The following is a 10,151-nucleotide window of genomic DNA, read 5'->3' as shown; positions in this document are numbered from 1 at the left end:
GCACATCAGTAACACTCTCTCTGTGAGGCAATAGGCTAATGAAGGCAAACTCCATACATCAATGTGGAGAGCTGACAGATGACCAATCAAAACTATCATTAGAGATTTTGAAATTAAGATGAGGTTGTCTGGGGTGGTAACCTGATTACTGAGCATCCAGGGGTTAGTTATTAAATGATTACCCAACCATTACAGCAACTCAGGTAAAGGAGCATATCATTTGTTGTATGAAGTGTGGGAGAAAAAAGCCTTTGGCTACAAAGAGATCTGTTTGTTTTTAGGATACATTTACATAAGAGATAATTTTGTTTGAGTCCTTGACTGATGGAATGGTCAGGAATCTTTAAGTGTCACTTTATATGGATTTATTAATGCGTATAAATAAAAATATGCTGATTTATAGATGTGTGTGAGTTCCACTTTTGTTGTTGCTCCTTCGCTCATGAAGTGTGATGAAATCTGAAATGTCAAATTAAACCACTAGGAGGCAGATGGTGTCTCCAGTGTTGCTCCAGTATATTCAGATCTTCTTTTTTGTTTTGCATTATTAATGTTGTTTAAGCAGTCAGTGTACAGGGACTGTGAGATGCATGTGCATTTTGCATTCATGAACTAAATCATCCACTGTCTGTAATGCAATGACAGACTAGATTTTTTGCAAAAATCTCTATTTATCCAGCAGGTCGATATGAAGGACACAATTACATCAGGTATGATCCTCAGAGATGTTCTCTATTCTTTTCTTCCTGAGATGTATTGCGTTCATAACATGATCAACCAATTACTATGTATTTTTAAATCATTATGTAGTGCTGATATGTAAGTGCCGTGAGAGTAAAAGTGCTTTTTTAATGAAGTGCACTGGCTCTTGTAACACATCTGAGTGATTCACACACACTTACACTAATGAAGTCTGGTTTTATCAGCTGTTATTGCAAGTGTGATTATGAAACTGTCATCATGCGGCGCATGCGGCTCGCGAGCAACTTCCAGAAGGTGACCTTTGTGTGATTGTAACCATAGAAACGGTAGAGAGAGGCACAGCTTGTCCACACACAGATAGGGCAGGAGGAGAGATGGCTTCTGTGCAGACAAAAAAAAAAAAAAAAATACACCGGTGAAAATATTCAGACCTGTAGTATACACATGAACGTTTAAACATTTCATTATTTACAGATGCAGGATATACTTTGACTAATTGTGCATGCTTGGAAGGGTGTGCGATCACTGTAATCAGACCCTTTGCCAGGTGCTCATTCACTGTTAAACACTATAATATATTGAGATTGAAAGCAGAACATGTTAACAAGCATGTCAGAATAGAAAGAAAAGAAAATGTGCCATGAAATACAAATCAGGTACTAGTTCACAGCAAAACCTTTTATTACAAGCAGAAAAATTTGCATGTTCATAAAATAATGATAACAATAATAAAAATAAAAAAATCTGCTCAAATGTAGCTCATGAGCCTTTTGTACCCAACTAAAAATACAAGGTGTAAATAAAAGTCAGAACGGCTGTAAAATGCTGTGAAAAGGTGATGCAGGATTCTTATTCCAGGAATCCATTGTGTAGTTTACGATGGAGCAGCTGGAGCAACAGTTCGTTAAGTGGTTGCTATAGAAGCTCCAATGATAAAAACATTACAGGCAGTTTCCAGGTCTCTGTAGTGAGTAAATGGCTTGTGCACGCACGTCGATGCGAGGACCCCGCGGGGGACAGGAAACATGCTATGACCGTACAGATGCCATGAAATTGGAAATATTTGATGCATAAACATTTCAGACCTCACAATCAACTGGTAATAAAAAATAATAATAATACAAATATTATTATGTATATATTTGTGATGATAAATTGCTCGTCTGTAAGTCACTTCAAATAAAATCATCTGCTAAACACTGCAAAAAAAAATAAAAAAAATAACTTGATTCAATCATGGACATGGTTTCATATGATGCAATAAACTCAACTAAACTTTACATTAACTGCATCAAGTTAAAACAATGAAATCAAATTATGTGGACATGTTTCAAGATCAAGCTAAATAGTTTTGTTTACCCACATGATGTTATGTTTTGGCAGTCCAAATATAGTTAGATAGTTACATTCATAACATAAAACTCACTTAAATGTTGCTTTTTTATTAAAGCTAAGCTAGAACTTGGACATTTCAGCCTAAGCATTGACACTTCACTAGAATGGTAAAGGGCCGTTCACACCAAGAACGATAACTATAATGCTAACGATAAAGATTTAAAAAATCATTTTTTAAATGAAAGAATAGCAGAGTCCACACCACAACTATAACAACAACGGCACTGAGAAACTATATTGTTGGAATCACTTAAAAAAAAAAAAGAATTCCAGAATTCCCAAAAAAATATTGACGGCCAATAAGAATCCATCATCCATCCAGGCATATAAAGCGGTAGACGAGAAACTAGTTGTCTGGTATTGTTGGAGTATTGCATGCTATGGTCTTGTTGCTGTTTCTGCACTTTGGATAATTCTACTTTAAATTTAAATAAAAGTATTTACATTTGATCTTATCTGCCTTTCGCGTCTTCATCATCGGACAGACAACGCTACGGCATGTTAACTCCCTAGGGTAATCAATGTGTATGATAGAGTTATCATTCTTTTCACTTTAGAATACTCCTCCAAACAATTAGTAATTATTTAAGAAGGATGTAGAAAACACTTAAATTATTATTGTAGTTACCGCAATTTTCACTTTAGAATTATATATGCATTGTGCATTGCTATCATTAATTATAAACCTGTATATAGTACTCTGGGAGGTATGAAAAAACAATAGTTACTGATTAAATGGTGAACCACCTCATTCAACTGAGCACAATTACTTACTAATTTCTTAATCAGAGTTTCTTGTTACATAATAGCAATTACATAATGTTAATATTGCATTACTTATTTGTTCCTGTGCAGTTATGTATTAATGATGGAACAGTATTCTAAAGTATTACCCATTCTGGACACTATTGAAGTAAAAAGAACTGCCCAGAAAAGAAGACTGAAAAGAGGTAAGTGCACAGACAAGCAGCTTGACACATTAATTACAGCCAGGATCAATCTGAGACTGAGAACAGTGTGAAACAGGGAATTGTACAATGTGATTGAAAGGTCACTATTGATTAGTCATTAGATGGTGTTTGGCCTAAAGCTCACAATAAAGTGTTAAGAATGTAAATAATTCACTAGTGTTACAGAAAAGAAACCAGTCTGTCAGAATACTGCAGTTAAGTAGCCTAAAAGAAAATGAATCAGCCAGTTCTCGTTTACATTGTTAATAACAGAATATTGATTAACAGCCTGTGCCATTATCAGTGTAGATTGCAAAGTTCTGAAATAAAATATCATTCATCTAGTCTAATTGTCTATGTGAAATGCAATGACACACAGTTTTTTTGTTGTTTTTGTTTTTTTAAATATTTTGCACTGATGATTTACACCGATCTCTTTCTCGACATGTGCAGAGCAAAGCTGTTTCTCTTTCATAGCTCAGCAGACTAAATGGAGTCCTCAGTCATGATTTATTTCCGTATCAACTTATTCCTGCTTTTTCTCCCCGAAAATTAAAATACACGCAAGATAAGAAAACAAATTATTTATAGCAAAGGAGTTCTGTGCTACTTTCATCACAGCTTTTAATTTGTTAATAATTAAATAAAATCCTTTCATTAAACAAATTGGTGTTGTCATGATTATTCTTAGTTTCACCCTCATGGCCTCTCAGTTTGTTTACCTTCAGTCAAAAGTCTCCTTTGTTCTCAGTTTCTCGCCATTTGTTTGTCTCCTAGGTTACTAATTGCAGTCTAGTTTGTTTCATGGTTATTAATCAGTTCCCTCGTTTGCATCACCTGTTAATCCAATCATCTTTGTTTTCACTTAGTATAGGTATCTCCCAGTCACGTGACCCCTAGCCACGTGTCAGCCATTTTGACGGAATACATCCGTCAGCTACTCAGTGGCAATGGATCTATTATTAGGGGCAAAGAGTATAGAAGTTGTTAGGGCCACCCCTAATAATAGATCCATTGCCGTGGGTAATATATATTATTAGTATATTATTATACTAATAATATAATTACATAAAAACGTTTTGACATGGGCTACAGTGTGTTAGGTAAATGCATTTACCTACCAGTGACTCTGAAGCTAACTGAGCAGTTCCACGGCTCTCTTCTCCACTCTTTACTACTACTTTAATACTGTTTCTAGCTAATGTTGGTAGGTTTTTTCTCCCTGCTACAAAAAAAAAACGTAGAAAAATGTAGTCAACCCATACACCGTTAGAACCGTCAAAAAAATGCACAATAGTTCTATCTTAAAGGGCGACAGCTAAACGTTTGATTAAATGATTTTCTGTTTAAAGCAAAAAAAAACATATATATATATATACACACACACACATATATATATATATATATATATATATATATATATATACACACACATATATAAAACGTTATATATCGTAAAATTGGGAGCCTAATGTGTCCGGCTAAGACAAGCTTATGTTATGCTGAATGCCTGGTAGTGCACACAAACATTGCGGATTTCTATGGCAACAGTGGATTTAACATTTGATCCCGAACCCAGAGAAATCATTAGCCTTCGAGGGGACAACTTACCTGATCCAAAATGAAGACTGCAAAGCCGCGTATGTTGAGTTGGAAGCCAAACACCGCCATCAGCGTTTTGCCTGTTTATTCCTGCCAACCACTTGTTTCTCCATTGTCCTTGTTTCTTTTGGAATACGGTATAAAGATATTCCTTTTGTATGACCACGCATCTGATCGAATCCAACTGCACAGCATCGCTCGGGCATGATAGAAATATTTCGCGACGAGCTGTATTCACCGGCGGTATAGCATTTTCTATTCCGTCAAGATGGCTGCTCCAAATGCTGTGACGTCACGCGGGACGTCCCTATAGTACATGCCTGTGTTTTAGTTCTCATTTGTTGGTTCTCATTAAGGCTTCAGTTCAGTGTGGTGGTTATCTTTGTCAATAAACCCGTTCACTTTTATCTTCGTCTTCGCGCTCTGCCAAAATCTGACAGAAGAACCGACCATACCAGAAAGAATTATGGATATTTCAGCAGCGTTTATTCGTCTTGCCCAGCAAAACCTACCTTGTTTCAGTTCTTTCAGCTTGCCCAGCGGACCATTTTTAATGATGAGACTTTAAAATCTCTCTAATGGATTGGGGCAAATTACCATCCCCAAGTAGACCTCCCAGACATCAAAGGGGACACATGGAAGGAGGCCGACCTTAGATGTCTGGAGAGTGTCTACCCCCAGAGAGCTTCACCTATCAAGCAGCCAAGCCCAGAGTCCAGCAAACCGTCACACCACATCACGGAGCCCCCGGACAGAGAGCTTTCGCCCGCTGCGACAAAAGCCTTTTGACAACTGCGCCAATAAACACCCTGACTGTGTCTGACCAGGGGTGTGAGCCGGCAACAGCCATGATTATGGGAGTTTTGGTGGATTTGGTACCTGAAACAATCAATGGTTGATTGATCTGGACACAAAGTTACTGTTTCCCACCCTATCCCACTCTGAATCATTTGTCTGTTCTTCATCATTGCTGTTCTAAGATAGCATTGAGACTGTTTTGTTAACCTGTTGGGAATTGAACTCGTCGAGCTTATCTCTGTCACCACCGCAAAGCTCAACTAGTCCCCCAGCCCCGCCTCTGCTGGTTGCCTCTGCTTCACTGTTGACAACAATTTTACCTGTTCACTGTTGATGCCTTGCTGCAATGTGAAGCCTCAGGTCATGCATCCACCAGCCTCACCTGAGCGAGAGGATCCTGTGGCTCCGCCTCTGGCCCCTGATCCCTTTGCTCCACCTCATGTCGGCTTCGCCTTGGCTCCTCCCATTCTCGGCTCCACCAGGGACCCTCGGCTTTGCGGCTCCACAGGGTTCTCTCGTCTCTTCGGCTCCACCCCGGTGAGCTGACCCATCCGCTGCACTCCATTTATACACCCCTTCGGCTCCAGCAGGCTCCGCCCTCCCTATGGCTCCACCCCGGTCACACCAGCTCCGCCTAATTCCTCAGTCTCAGTCACTCTAGTTCAATCTCAGATGCTCGTCCTGGGTCTCCAGTGCCAGCAGTGTCGCTCGGTCCCTTCGGCCCTCCGTCTGCACCCTGGGCTCCACCTCCATAGGTGGCTTCTCTGTTGGTCGTCCCTCAGATGTCGTTAGCCAAAACTCCATGGATCCTTCCTCCGCTGAATCCGCCGTGGCTTTTCATGCGCTCTACGCTCTGGGTCACTCCTCCAATCACCGGCTGCTACCTCAATCTACTCTTCCCTGGTCTCTGCTGCCAGACTATCTTCTCTATCTTCTTGTTTTCTCCAAGCTTTTCGCCTGCTCCTTGTCCACCTCTAAAGCCCCCACCCTTCCTCACTCATCTCATCGGTTACGGTGCGAGGGGGCGTATGTCACTATTATTCTTAGTTTCACCCTCATGGGGTCCGTTCTTCGTACGTTGCTTAAAACATCCGAGATGAAATGACACATCCAAGATGATATCATCGGGCTAATCGTGATCTGGTTAATACGGTTCTTCGAACACAACTGTTGTTTAGTTATTATCGCTGGATTGATTTATCTGAGATAATTGCGCATTCATGCGTTGTTTTAAAAGGGGATCTGTATGGAAAGTAGAAACCTTGATCAGCAACGATAAAAAATTATTTTATTTACAAAAATAAAATAAAAAACAGTTGGTGGACCGACACTTCCACGTTACACCACGGCACAAGAGCTGGCCATTGGGTTGCAATTGTGTTGTCCTCCTCTGTGCAGTTTTATACAATACACCAACAATTTTACCTGTTCCCTAAGCAATAGTGGGTGAATCATGTGTAGTAAGTGGACTTTTTCTAACTTTGGAAACAAATGGGTATTACAACGTGTTGCACTTTCTTCCCTTTTTATGTAATGCACAGGATAGTGAATAAACCCTCTGAGATGACTGTCCTTTGGAGAAAGTATCTGTAAGTGCATAATAACTTGATTTACACTTGTGTAAATATTATTTCGGACTGCAATATGAGTTGCAGGAGTCCACATCTACAGAAATATGTAGCTAATATATCGCATCGTATTTTGCAGTATATTCCCATATATTTTTGTTCCGGAAGGGACTTGCAAAGAATCTCAGGGAAATGCACACAGTTTGTGCTGTTGTTAGCCCGACTCGAGTCGAACATTTAATGTGTGGTTCCAACAAATTAATGATGTAAATGACACCCTCACAAAAAAAACGATATCCCTCAAAAAATACACTATCGCGCTGCGCTAAATGACTTCCCGTATCACCTCTATTTATAAAAGCCGCGATCTAATCTTGTTTACATGAAATAAGCTTTAAGCAGGTTTAAGCTTATGGACCTGTTGCTATGACAGCAAGTCCAGGATGAGCGTCGAAGAACCAAACAATCCAAGATTATGCCAAATCGTCAACAATCAAATCCCGCCAACTGAGTTATCGACCTACGAAGAACGGACCCAAGGAGTCTTAGTTTGTTTACCTTCATTCACAGTTTCTTCTCAGTTTCCCGCCACTTGTTTGTGTCCCAGGTTCAGTGGCGGAGCCCGGATTTATTCATAGGGGTGGCCAGGCAAGGGCCAGCAAACAGTCTGGGATGGCACATAAATATTAATTATTTTAACATAAAAATTAATGTAATGTTTAAATAATGTATTCGACTGTTTTAGTGCCTTCCTACACAACTGAATACAGTTCATTTGTACTTAGCCTAATTGTAATTGAGATATTAGTGAATTAGGAATCATGGAATACTGGGTGAATTTGATCTTTTTTATTATTATTAGCTACTTACCACCTCCAGGCATATTAATAAAGGGGACACACACTATAGCTAAAGTTCAACTTGCTCAGTTAGCTTGGTTCTGGTTCTCAAAACCCCCAACATTGTTGCACCTTCATAGATGAGACGTGCAGATAACTGCTGTAGTTCAAAGATTATTTAACCTTCATTGAATTTTATATAATCAATTAACTCTTCAACTTTCTATATTAGTTGTCAAAATAAATAATCGAAACCGTTTTATCATACCTAAATTAAAAAGGGGGGAAAACATCGCTTTTGAATCCCTATGTGCAAGAATGTGAACAAGGCGGAAGTCAACAGCACATAAATGCCAGAATGTAAAATTAGTTATTTTATGGATTTAAAAATGATAAATTTTTGTTTGTCCTTTACAAATTAGAGTAAAATTACAGCCTCTCTTCTAGTACAAATGCACAGTGCTCTATTTGAACATTAAAAAAAAATCACATAGTCTATTAGTTTATGCCTTAAATTGTGATCTCACAAGGCAGAATATTTTAGTCGAGACATATGTGACGCATATATAACAAATACATGCATGCATGCAGTTTGACACAGATTTTATCGCCTTTTTGATTATTTCATGAGTTACTGACGACAGAACTACGGCTACAGCGTGCCACATTGCACGTGATATTCAATACAGTACAACTGCTGTCAGGACAGGAAAGTTAGTTTTACTGACATTTGTTGACCTTACAACATCTCATCTTACGTAGATAGCCTACTGATTCAGGACAACGCGCTTTTCTCCGCATCTGACAGAAGTGTCACAAGCTTTCATAAAGATTTTTCAAAATAAAAGAATCAGAAAAAAAAGAGAATTACGTTGTTGTTTCTTTGACTGGACATATGCGACCTCAAAACGGTCTTGCAACCCACTAGTTGAGGAACATCAAATCTATATTTACTATGCTCCGATCACTGCTGAAGCTCATCCGGCACCTGTACATTTCTGTACTCGTTTGACTTGCGCCTGGTGCTGAGGTGAAGTTAGAGTGCGCGTCTGAAAAGTCTAACGTTTTTTTGTGGTCTTAAAGAGACGTTTCTGTGTTTTAAAAACGCAATTCTTGTAAAGAAAATAAAAAAAAGAAAAAAAGAGAGAGAAGGGTGGCCAAAGGGGTGGCCTGGCTCCACCACTTCCCAGGTTACTCATTGCATTCTTCGTTTTCTATGGTTACTCATGAGTTCCCTTGTTTGTATCACCTGTTAATCCAATCATCTTTGTTTTCACTTAGTGTGTATATAGTATGTCTGGTGTTTTAGTTCGTATGTGTCAGTTCTCCTAAATGCTTCAGTTCAGTGTGTAGTTTTCTTTCTGTCAATAAACCTGTTCACTTATGTAGCACCCACTGGAGAAATCAGTACCCCATAATACACTTAGTTTGTTTCAATAACACAAACAATAGTATACAATACCAACACTTCACATACTTCTTGTAAGTAGAATGAAAAATAATAAGTATAAACGTCAATATAAAAGCATGGGTACACACACACACACCAGTCAAAACAACCCGTTGTAGGCCTGTACCGTTGCTGGGGAGAGTTGTGGCCTTGAAAAAAGCAAATGCCCTCTGGAATGAGCCAAAATGAACCCTGTTTTTCAGGCAGATGAACTCCGCGATTTTCCTCCTTGGAAGTGGCTGATCGTCCTGTAGTCTCCCTGACAGTTATCAGAAGGGCAGCGCGGTTCTCTCCAACTATGTCAGCGGGGATAAGAGTGCGACCTGGTCCAGACACCGGAGCTTTAACTCGGTCACAGAAATCAGTCTGGTCTTCGAAATGAAATGAACTCTATAGCCATATTCGCACGGGATTAGTACTATCTGGGGACCGTGTGATTTAGAAACTACCCCCCCCCCCCACATCCCGCACGGGATAACTGAAGCCTGCGATTTTACTGATATTTACTGACTTATCTCCCGGATATGACGTCAATAGGCAATTGCTTGCAAATGTCTTTTCGTTATAGGTCTAGCTGTATGATAGGCTATATTATGACATAAACAGAATAAAGTTCCTTACCGCATTCTGCTATGCATGTCATTCATCTCCATCTAATCATTCTTTTTGTTTTTGCTCTTCTGATGATTTTCAGCTTTCACTTTCTGCAAATTGTGTAGTTATATATAGCGATATGCACCCAGCACCCAAAATACTATCAAAACACTCCCATGCAGCCTCCATTCTTCGCGAAAGATGGATAGCCTAAAAAGGCGCACATGAAACAAAAACCTTGAAAAAAATGATA

The sequence above is a fragment of the Siphateles boraxobius genome, unplaced genomic scaffold (assembly GCF_051911475.1).
Source record: "Siphateles boraxobius isolate OS27281-9 unplaced genomic scaffold, OSU_SipBor_1 12, whole genome shotgun sequence".
NCBI lineage: Eukaryota > Metazoa > Chordata > Actinopteri > Cypriniformes > Leuciscidae > Siphateles > Siphateles boraxobius.
This window is presented reverse-complemented; position numbering follows the sequence as displayed.